The following is a 12,587-nucleotide window of genomic DNA, read 5'->3' as shown; positions in this document are numbered from 1 at the left end:
CTTAGACTTTCATATTTAAAGTAGGCACGATTATAAGATTATTGATGGAAGTAAGTTGAGATTAAAAGGAAGACGGAAGGAAGGGAGACAGGAAGCAAACGAGGGAAGGAAGGAAGGGAGGAAGGGAGGAGAAGGGAAGGAAGGGAGGGAGGAGGTAAGCAATTAGCATTATCACTGAAATGTCCTTTGCGCTGCTCAGCAAATGAGAACTTTCCTCCTTCATCCCTTTGACACACATTTTAAAAGACAGCTCTTGGAGGGCATTCTGGATTTAGCACCATGTTACCCTAACTGCCAAATGCCTTCATTCCATTCTCAAACAATCCTTAAAACTACTCAGCACACACATCCATACTCTGTTCCCACCCCGCCACTCAGGAGCAGCTTTCTGATTCCTTTAGTTCCTCTCATGCATCCTGGGTCATTTTTCTCAGGGCTCCTAAGCACTACACATCACATATCTCCCCCACCTATCCCCATCCTACCACCACACCACTTCCCTGATCCCCAATCCACACCTCCTTCTTAATAAGACCCTAGCTCTCAGGGGGGTGAGAACAGTAGTTCTCATTTCCTGGATCCCTGACGCCTAGGGACAAACACTTACATTTTGATAAGTGCAGCTGTGGGTTGATATCCATTCCCGGTCACCTGAGTTGGAAAGGAGGCAGAAAATACTGTTCTCTATAGGATAAACACATCTCAGTTTTGAATTCCCACTTGGCCTTGCCCTGGAACCTATCACCTTGTCACACACCCTTTGCTGTTGAGAGGAGTCACAACCTTCACCCACCTCCCAGGGGGCTCAGAGAACAATCAGTAAATTGTTGTTAGTGAATGGTGCTCTGTTTATTATGCATTTACCATTCCGGGAAAAACCAGTTATTCTATCAGGAACAGCTTCTTACAAGCAATTTTTGAAAGGAAGGAGTACAGGGAAGGATAGATAAGAAGGAACTTCTACCCCAGAAAAAAAGAAAGTGATTAAATTTGTACCTAGTTTAAAATTTCATTTACCCTCTAGCAAAATGAAATTCAACCCATTCTGAAAGATATGAGAAGCTTTGAACTAATGTGGTCTACCAGGGAAGAGATGAGATGATCTTTCAGTTAATAAAATTTCAAAGCAAACTTTCTGTAAAGGTTGAATCTGACCCTCAGAGTGTCCAGATGTTGGTAAATGGGGAAACCTGAGCAAACTGCCATCTAAATGGGGACAGAGCTCCATCTGGAAATCGACCCTGGTATTATGAGTAATGTGTTCAGTTTATCTTTTAAAAGACAGTTCATGTACCATTGAGCTTCTTTTTAAATTTTTTTCCCGCAGGTACATAATGGCAGCAGCATTTTTGTTGGCTAAATATGCTTTTAATAAACCAGGAAAGTTAGACTAGAGCTAAAAGAAATCAGATTTCAAGGTTTGTTTGTGGTTTGTTTGTTTCTCTGTTTTCCGTCCCCACTGTTTTTACTTTGTGGACATCTTTTGTAAGATAATCCTGAATGCACCTGCCAGGGACAGGCAGTGGCATCTTATACTACAGAGATGCAGTACTGAGGTTGGGCAAAAGTGAAAAACAAGGCTCAGGAAGGGTAAATGGGCTAGTAATTTTCAGCATTTGCTTTGACTTTAGCATTTGCAAAGTGTACACGTTATTTCAATTTAATTGATTATTTTTATTGGCTTTAAAATTCTGGGGTTTTCAAACTTTTTTGACCTTTACGTATCATGACCCATTCCCTCCATTCTTCTCTCCCTCTTTCTCTTCCCCCTCCCCCCACACACCCCAAAACACAGCACCAAAATCAAAGTTTCACAGAATGACCCCCTTACTCTACAAAGCACTGTCTTATTTTCTATTTTACTCTGTTTGATTTTTTAAAATGCTGGTCACAACCCTCTAAATTGATTTCCCAGCCCACTAATGGAATGCAGCCCTCAGCTTTCAACTACCCTTTTACTTAGTGGGCTGAATGTTGTTGACCTTGCCCTCTTCTCCATCCCTGTCTCTCTGCTTCCTGAATTCTGAGGAATGGAAGCCTAGGAACCCTGCTTCCTCAACAATTTCAGTTCAGCACTCCAGCCTGATGCCCTTGTGCAAGATTTGGAAGGCAGAATGCAAATGAGATGTGCCCTTCCTCTGGCAGTCGCGGCAGCCAAGCCTCGGGTGCTCACAGGTAAAGAGTTGCTGGACGGTATCTCCAGGACACTATTCCTGACCTCTGGGTGGAGGTAGCAGCCTCCTGGCTCTCACCACTACTCTAGCAAACTGGAAAGCTGGTGGAACTTCTCTTGACTTCGGTGGACCCAGTCTTTCCTATACTTTCTAAGCATCATATTAAATGCACTTCCCCTCGAACTGCTTTCTAGTTTTCTCACTGAAGTTGACATGGTCATATCCTGGAAATCCCCATCATCCTTTGGCAAAAACCAAGACTCAGAGGTCAAATGACTCCTACAAGCTCACACAGTACTAAGTGGAAAATCTATAACTCAATCCAAGTTTCCAAATTGAAAATTTCATTCTCTTACTACTAGCTATCTATGTGTTAAATAAAGTCGTGAAGGTTTTTGTTTATACAAACTTATAATTTTATGTCTGAATTATGATAAAACTCAAAATTGTCTCAATTCTTTTTTCTCCACTTTATCAAATTCAATTCCATTCTTTTATATCTATCTCAACCTACTCTGAGCTTTTCTTTTTGTAAATCGTTACACTTAGGATCTTTGAACTCTGTTAAAGGATATGAGTCTTGCTGTTTGAAGGCAGGAATCCTAAGTTTAGCTTTTGTGCGGTCCCCCATTTTATTTCTTCATTTTCTTTTCTTTTTCTTTTTGTTTGTTTTGTTTTGAGACGGGGTCTCATTATTCCAGGTTAACCTGGAATTCGGGATCCTGAGTTCTGGGATTAAAGGTGTGCCATACCTGCCTGGATTTGTTTTCTTTGACAAGCAAATGACGGATATCCAATGTGTGCAACTGCCAAATGTATATATGTATATACATACATATATATCACAATTTCTACATTGCCAAATTTTACAGGTTGTTTTTTTTAAAGATCAATCAGCTCGTACCTTCTAAATTGTTTAAATAAGAAGATTTTCTCTGTGCAAAAGTTTGGGAAAAAGAATTTTTATTCAAGAGATAACATTCAAAGATCTTCTTCCCAAATATAAACAGGGTTTAGTCAACCAGAAAAGGAAAAAGAAGTCCATATTACTCTGCAAACAAAGAGGGAAAATTATGCTTCTTGGATTCCTATGATAATTTATACCAAACTCATGTCTTTATCTTTCTTTCATTTGATTTCTTCTACTGTTCAATTTTTTGTTTCTTTGGGAGGCAGTACTAGAGTTTGAACTCAGGGCCTCATACTTGCTATGTTTATTATTTTTACATGGTAGATAGTTTTAAAGGCAAATTCAAGTCCTTTGTGAAGACAGGGCTTAATTATCTAAGAGCTTCCATATACGCCCACTCTGCACACATGTCAAAGCCTAGAAAAAGTCTCCTGCCACTTGGGGTTGAGTTCTGACCTGCTCCTAACTTGAAGATCATTGCCAGGCTGTTAGCACCTCACTTGGGCACCTGTCAGAAATACACTTATTCAGGTCCTACCCCAGACCTGAGTTGAAAACCTGACAGGACCAGGTGGGTAACTGGCACTACCATCAGAAGAGCCTTTGCTTTAGATGTTTGAGTCAAACAAATGTTTTCCCACCAACATCTACCACCACTTTATCCATCATCCTAAAGGCTGTATAAAAGCAAGGAAGACCCAGGATAAGACAGAACTGGACTTGACTCTACATTCTGACATTTAGGTTGAACTTGGGCAAGACTGGTGTCTCAGCCTGGGTCCCGCAAGTATAAGCCATCATGCTACATAGTGGGGCCACATCAGCATTCGTACAGTAGCTATGACTGACTTTGTATGTGAACTGCCCCACCTCCCCACAGCAATTGAAGGCACCCTGGGTCTTCAGCAACGCTGCTGGCCTCTTCCCTCCACGAGACCTGCAATCTTTTTCAGCTAATAGGTGAAAAAAGCTCACCCAGCATGGATGAAGAAGGAAAAAGATGAACAGCAAGTAGAAGGGTGAAAAAAGAAAAGAAAAAGTGGAGGTAGAGAAAGAAAAAGGATGAGAGGGGAGGGGAGGGGAGGTAAATTTGCTCACTCTCTTAACCCTGACCTCACTCCCTGTGGAAACAACGGGCATGACTCTCATATGCAGATTTTTTATTACAAGTTTCTCTTTCCCTTTTCCTTCTTTCTTTTTAATATCATTTTTTAAAAGCAGGAAATAATTCAACCCAAGAGTGTCGCAAGGGAAGGTTAAGTCAGCCTGCCAGGAGAAGGACTGTCATGTCTGGAAATCACAGGAAGAATTAGGAGAAACCACAACTTTGCCCAACTCACACTGCAGCATAAAACATGTTAGCACTTGGGGAAAGACAGGTAGGAGAGAAAGGAAGGCCTTCACAACCAACTCATTCATTCCTGGTTGTTGGCCCAGATCTGCCTTGCCACCCAGCCCACTAACCTTGGTGGGATTCCACATGTCTTCTTGGGACCCTACTCCACACCCCAAACTCCACTCAGCATGCCAGATAACTCCATAAAATGACAGGTCTCACTAATGGTTAGTGAGACCCTTTGAATTTAGAGAGAAAAATGTTTTAAATAATCAGGAAGAAGGAGGGAAAATATGTATCAAATTATACTATATACAAAGTAGATTAACAAGACAAGCCTTAAGTGAAAGGTGAGAAAAATAAGATTGCATGACTCCATTTGGGGAGTTTGTACTTATGGTTCATTCACTCACATTATATTTTGGCAGCCAAGAAGGCTCCAGAAGACTCTGAGGTTTAAAAATGGCCTAAATAGGCAAGAACTTTCTCAGTGGAACCCCAGCAGCTCAGCAACTAAGAGATAGCATAGATAAATGGGACTTCATAAAACTAAAAAGCTTCTGCTCAACAAAAGAAATGGTCTCTAAACCGAAGAGACCACCCTCAGAGTGGGAGAAAATATTTGCCAGCTACACATCAGACAAAGGACTGATAACCAGAATACATAGGGTACTTAAAAAACTAAATTCTCCCAAAACTAACGAACCAATAAAGAAATGGGCAAGTGAACTAAACAGAACTTTCTCAAAAGAAGAAATTCAAATGGCCAAAAAACACATGAAAAAATGCTCACCATCTCTAGCAATAAAGGAAATGCAAATTAAAATCACACTAAGATTCCACCTCACCCCTGTTAGAATAGCCATCATTAGCAACACCACTAACAACAGGTGTTGGCGAGGATGTGGGGAAAAAGGAACCCTCTTACACTGTTGGTGGGAATGTAAACTAGTACAACCACTCTGGAAAAAAAATTTGGAGACTACTTAAAAAGCTAAACATTGATTTACCATATGATCCAGCAATACCACTCTTGAGGATATACCCAAAAGACTGTGACACAGGTTACTCCAGAGGCACCTGTACACCCATGTTTATTGCGGCACTATTCACGATAGCCAAGTTATGGAAACAGCCAAGATGCCCCACTACTGACAAATGGATCAAGAAAATATGGTATCTATACACAATGGAATTTTGTGCAGCCATGAAGAAGAACGAAATGTTATCATTTGCTGGTAAATGAATGGAATTGGAGAACATCATTCTGAGTGAGGTTAGCCTGGCCCAAAAGACCAAAAATCGTATGTTCTCCCTCATATGTGGACATTAGATCAAGGGCAAACACAACAAGGGGATTGGACTTTGAGCACATGATAAAAGCGAGAGCACACAAGGGAGGGGTGAGGATAGGTAAGGCACCTAAAAACTAGATAGCATTTGTTGCCCTCAACAAAGAGAAACTAAAGCAGATACTTTAAAGCAACTGAGGCCAATAGGAGAAGGGGACCAGGAACTAGAGAAAAGGTTAGTTCAAGAAGAATTAACTTAGAAGGTAACACATATGCACAGGAAATCAATGTGAGTCAACTCCCTGTATAGCTATTCTAGCAAAAACCCTTGGTCCTTCCTATTATTGCTTATACTCTCTCTTCAACAAAATTAGAGATAAGGACAAAATAGTTTCTGTCGGGTATCAAGGGGGTGGGGGAGAGAGGGAGGGTGCGGGGGCGGGGAGAGGGAAGGGACAGGGGGGTAAGGGAGGGGGTGGGGGAAGGGGAGAGAAATGACCCAAACATTGTATGTACATATGAATAAAATAAAAATTAAACAAATAAATACATGAAAAAAATTTTTAAAAAAATTTTTTAAAGGCCTAAATATTATGGAATGGGCTAGGATAGAATGAATGTAATAGATGGAATAGGTTGAATGGAATGGAATGGATGGGATGGGATGGGATGGGATGGGATGGGATGGGATGGAATGGATAGAATGGATGAGATGGAATGAATGGGTAGATGAGATGCATAGGATGGATGAGATGAATAGAATCGATGGGATGAATGGGATGCATGGAATGGATGGAATAGGATGGGGTGCATGGAATGGATGGGGTGGAATAGGATGGGCTGGAAGGGGTAGGATGAAATGGAATGGGATTGGGATGGGATGGATAGGGTGGGGTGGGATGGGATGGATGAGTTGGGCTGGGGAGACTTTAAGACTTGGGAAGGAGAGGGTCTGCACCCTCCAAGGGTTTCCAAGGTTAGCAGCTGGTCTTCTAAGAAGAGAAGGCTTTGTTTGTTATTCACCAAGGTTAAGCAGGGCTTCTTTGAGAGTTTCACCTCTTCCCCACCTTCATGGACAAGGTCAATGTTCTCAGGATAGCAAGGACTGGAAATCAGGAAACTTTTGCTCTTCCCCAGATGCAACCTCAACCACTAGCATGGGAGACTTTCCAGTCTCCTGTTTAAATCTCTCCAAGGAAAGATATTTACAAATGTGCCAGGCTGTCATGAGTCACTCAAAATCTCCAAGTAGTCACAGCTCCTTTTTAAAGTCAAATAAGTCCAATCCCTTCAAGACCTGCCTTTGAAAGGGGCTGGGATATTGTCAGGGGACTCCACCCTCACTTCTTCTTACCTTGTGGTCTGCATAACAAATGACTATTCCAGAATCTCTGCACTCCAGGCTGACGCTCCTGCTACCTCTCTTTGTACCTGGTCCTCATGACCTCTGTGACCTCCTGAAAACCTACTGATATCCCTACTGCCCCCAGTGAATGAGGGGCAGTAGCCTTTCCTTTTTTTCTATTAAGAGACAAAATCCAGCTGGGTGTGATGCTCACTCCTGTAATCCAGGCACTTAAGGGACTGAGGCAGAAGGATAGTGAGTCTAAGGCCAGACTGGACTACAGAGTGAGTACCTGTCTCAAAAAAAAATTATGGAAGGTTAGAGGACTAGGGAGACATTCCCTGGAGTCATTTTTGAGGTCACTCAAGTTCCAGGAGACCCATCTTGTTCTGCAGCCTTCCAACGCCACAAACTAAGCCAACCATCTGAAGGATTAGGAAGCACGCCGGGGGCCGGTGTCCACACGCTACTGCTGTCTCTGACATGCCTGCACATGAAAACTTGTAACTACATTGCCCTTGAATAAAATTAGGTTGAAATATCATGATTGCAATTTTACATGTCAATATGGTTTGAGTGTGCGTCCCCTCCCCACGAAGGTTTGTGTGTTGCATGCATGGTCCTGAGGGTGGTGATATTGGAAAATGATGGAGCTCAGAGCAAGGTAATTAGGTCACGGGGAGTGCTGCCCTCGGAAGAAATTAATGTGTTCTCACTAGATCCCAGCTAGTTTCCAAGAATGTGGGTTGTTAAAAAAAAAAAAAAAGTCTCCTCACTGCGCTCTGATTTTCTGTCTTGCCATGTCACCTCTCCCTTGTGCCATAGCACATGATGAGCTGTAACGAAGGAAGAACTCAACAGAGGCTGAATCCATGCTGCCACCAGATCTTCTACTAAAACTGTGAGCTACAAAAACTCTAAAACTTCTGCTAAAACTGTGAGCTACCCAGACTCAGTCATTTTGTTAAGCAGCAAAAATAGATTAATACACAGTATTTTTAAAGCACTTCATTTTTCAGGACAGTCTTAGATCGTACATTAGAATGGTACATTTGGCATGATAAATGAGCCATCTTGATACATTATTATTCACTGAAGACTATACTTTAATCAAGATTTCCTAGCCGTAGGTGGGTTTTGTTTTTGTTTTTGTTTTTGTGTTTTCTTTCTGAATACCACATTCCATTTAGTGATCGTGTCTCCTTAATTAGGGTGTCTTATCTGTGATAGTTTCTCAGACTCTCCTGGGTTTTGATGGCCTTGATAGTTTACAGGAATGTTACAAATTTAATTGTTTTTCTCCTGATGACACTGGGATGTGATTTTTGGTTGGAAGACTGCAGAGCTCCAATCTTGTCACATGTGTCAAAGGCATGTGCTACCAACATGACCTGTCACTATTGATGGACATTGACCTTGATCATGTGTTAGAGGGACTGCTTGTCAGATTTCTCCATTGTAAAGTTACTCTTTTCCTGCTTTCTCCAGAACTTACTCTTTGAGAGAAAAGTCACTAAGTGCAGCTGAAGATAAAGGAATTATTATGCATGGGAGATTTGTCAACCTCCCCCATTTATTTATTTGCGAAATCACTTTTGATGTCAATATAAACACATGGGCACTTATTTTATGCTTTTGATTATAACCTAGTGCTGTTTTACTGTTCATATTATTCCAGCTTCAGTCATAGGGAGCTCTTTCAGCTGGCTTCTGTGTCCCTTTGACTGTCCCCATCAGTTTTGATGGGTGAAGAGCACTTCCTTGCTTTTTGGCATTGCAGATGCTCCAGGCTCCTCTGTATATTTCCTGCCCCAGTCCTCTTTCTCTAGGGAGTACTGAGTCCACATAGAGGAGAATTGTATTAGAAGCCAGGATGGAGTGCTACGTGTATTTTCACTCCTAGATCTGTTGTTGTGTTTTGTTTGGTTTGAGTTTGGGTTTGGTTTTCTCTGTCAACTTACAGAAAAAAGAAATATTTGTGAGTATACTAGTGTGTATGTGTGTCTGTGTCTGTGTGTGTGTATAAAACTATATTAAGTTAAACCTGAATTTTTACTGATGTCTTCAATTCTAATTTATCACCAAATGAATCATTCCAGCCTTTTAGCTTTGCTTATCCATAAATTCCAACAGTGAGAACCCTGACTCCTACCATCCACCATTCATTTTTTTATAGTTAAATTCCACCATAGGAACAGCAGTATCAGAATTGCTCATCAGTGCCTCTGAGGAAAAACTTTGTCAACTAGAGCACAGTGGCTATGTACAGCTCCTTCTGCCTTTAGTCTCACAGACTCACTCATTTCTGGTGTCACTTAGCCCAGCACCTCTGTGAGGAAGAGCCCGGAAAGGAGCCAGGCAGAGCTGCTTGCATTGGGAAGGGAATAACAGAGCTATGTTGGTAGACCAGGCTGCTGCAGCGCTGCTGTTGTTTTGGTTTGTTTCATTTTATTTTATTTTGTTATGTAGTCCAGACTGGTCTTGAACTTTTGATCCTCCTGCCTCAGCCTCTTGGATGCTGGAATTACTGGCGTGCACCACAACAGGCTGCTATTTTGCTTACTAGGCTGTGTTAGGGTCACAGCAAAATGGAACAGAACGTACAGAAGCTTGCTATGTATATCCTGTCCCCACGCGCACATAGCCTCCCTCACCATCCCATCCTCACCACAGTGGTACATTTGGTAAATGAGGAACCTATTGTAGACACACCATTATCACCCAAAATCCATAGTTTACATCAGGCTCACTCTTGGTGTGCATTCTATGCAATTGAACCACCACTGTAGTACCATACAGAGCAGCTTCACTGCCTTAAAGGACCTCTGAGCGCCACCATTCATCTCTCCCTCACCTTACCCTTGGCAGTCACTGATTTTCTCCTGTCTCCTTTTTAAAATGTCATATTGCTGTGATTGTGCAGTATATAGTCTTTTCAGACTGACTTCTTTCACTTAGTATTATGCATTAAAGATTCCTCTATATCTTTTTGTGTCTGGCTTGTTTTTTAATTGATGGGGGATGTAGTAAACAGCCCTAATCTGTCCTTTTACCTAATTTTCTTCCTCCACGAAGCCAGGCCTCCTCATTTCCTACAGATCTGGATTCAGATATCATCCCAGACCACACCTTCCTGGCCACTGCAGAGAAAACACCAGTCCCAGATCCCCCTGGTTTTGTTTTCATCACTTTCTAACACACCTTTACTTACTTATCTTGTCTGTCTCCATGAAGGTAGGAGCCATAACTATTTTATTCTTTGTGGTTCTTCAGCACCTGATAGAGTGATAACCCAGAAGAGCCCTCAGCAAATACTGGACGCTCCTCCACCCCAAGTAAAAGTTACACCCTATGTGTGCTTGACCTCACACCTTGTGTGCCTCTTGCCTTCAGAGGAAATCAACAAATTAGGGTGGGAAGAAGGAGTGAGGAGAAGTGAGGAGGCCATAGCCACTCTCGGCTCCTCCTCCTACCTGAATGCTGCCATCACGCCTGACGTTTCTCCATGAGAGGTTAATTTATAGCTAGGGATGTTTTCCCCTATTAGATTTTTAGTTTTCAGTTTAGAATGTTTAAGGGACATTCTTAAATTGTTGTAAAATTCCTGAATGCTTATTGTAATGAGTCAAATAATTTAAAGAAACATAAAGAATGTTTAATTACCTTCCTCACTGCCCTGAACTGCACTTAGACCTGGGCAACTGCCCCAACCCGGAACCTTTATGTTAGAAGGCCAGGCATCAACCATGGAACAAGGGCTCTTCAAGGTCAAGGAGACATGTCTACTGGACTCTGCAACTCTCCTTTTAAATCACATTCAAGTACCAAGCCTGCTAGAATTCCCTGTCGCGATGACTTTGAGCCCCCTTCCAAGGTCCAAGTGGACCTCCTTGTGGCCATGTCCTCCAAAAGGCAGACCTGCCCAGGATGAGTGCTCCCTGGGACACAAGGAGCACTTGTGGGGAGAGAATGGAACAGAGATGGGAAAAGCTTCCAACACATGTCCACAGGGAGCTAGAGTGAAGAACAGGAGAGACAAGGCCAAGTTTCCCTTTGTCCTTTGGGCTTGGGCCCAACACTCACCTCGAAATGTTAAGCACAGGCCATCTGCCCCACTGTAATCCCATCCTCTTGAGCAAACGATGGCAGTAGTTTGGTGTGTAACCTTCACGTCTTGCTCTACGTGTTCATATACATATAGAACTCTAAACACATATGGAAAGGATTTTCTCTCTCTCTTTCCCTGTCGCTTTCATAAAAGTGCCATCTCAGTATACAGTGTAATATAGCTCACAGTCATGTCCCCCCATACACATGAGACTTTCTGAGCTCATGCTATGCCGTTATATGAATGCATGTTCCTTCATGATTGGATAGTCAGTGCTCCTGCCACCCACACACAGACACCTCAAACAAAGCTGAAATAACCCTTATACCTACATTCTCACATCCTATAGTTTTATTTTGAAAGCTATTGGATTCCTAGAAATAGGATTGGTGGTTCTATTGAAGTATATAAAAACACCACTCATTTTATAGATGTTTCAAACTGCTTGGTAAACATTCATAACAATGGATAAAATGCCCATTTCTCCACCCTGCCAGTTCTGGATGTGACTGGTTGTTTTAAACTTTGAAAATTGGAGAGGTAAAACATGACATTTGGTTAATTCTCTTTTTGTTTCTCTGATGGTGGTATGGCTTAGCATTTTTCATTCTCTCTGGCCATTGGTACTTCCTCTCTCTAAATTGACCATTTTAATCCTTTCCCCCTTTTTATTGGGATATTAGCTTTCTCATATCAAATTATACACATTTACTAATAAGTAAGCCTTTTAGGTTATAAGTATGATCAATTTTTCCCCGGTCACCTATCAACTTTGTGGAAGGTATATTTTCCCATGCAGTTTTTGGTAGTCAGATATATAAATCTTTTTTTCTTTGAATGTTTTCTATATTTCCTGACTTAATTAAAAAGGAATTTCTAAGCTGGGCAAGGTGGCTCACACATGTGATCCCATATGTAAGAGTCCAAGGCTGGCCCTGGGCAAAAAGCTTTAGACTCTACCTGAAAAAAACTAAAGCAAAAATGGTTGAGGGCATGGCTCAAGTGGTAGAGTGCCTGCTTAACAAGTGTGAGGCCCTGAACTCAAACCCTAGTACTGCCAAAACAATTAAAAATAAAAAGGAATCTCAACCTTCCTGTCCTGAGTTTTATTATTCTCTTCTGTCCTCACTCTGTAATGCAGCAAATTCAGGAGACAATGGCTCTCAAAAACTTCAAAGAGTCCTTGAAATCCATACTCACAGGTCTTCTGCTACTGTTCCTCAGAAGGACTTTAAACTTTGTCTTCCAACAACCTCCTCTTAAAATGTAAACAAAACCTGCAGCAGTAACACCTCAAGACCTTGTCAGCAAATCAGGCTGGAGTGTCTGAGAGTCTTCCAAGGATAGATATCTTGGAAAAAATCCGAAAACAGAGAACAGGAGGGAAAAGGGCAGGGTGTGGCAGGGTTCCATACCCCATAG

Source organism: Castor canadensis, chromosome 8, assembly GCF_047511655.1.
Source record: "Castor canadensis chromosome 8, mCasCan1.hap1v2, whole genome shotgun sequence".
In the NCBI taxonomy this organism is placed as follows: Eukaryota; Metazoa; Chordata; class Mammalia; order Rodentia; family Castoridae; genus Castor; species Castor canadensis.
This window is presented reverse-complemented; position numbering follows the sequence as displayed.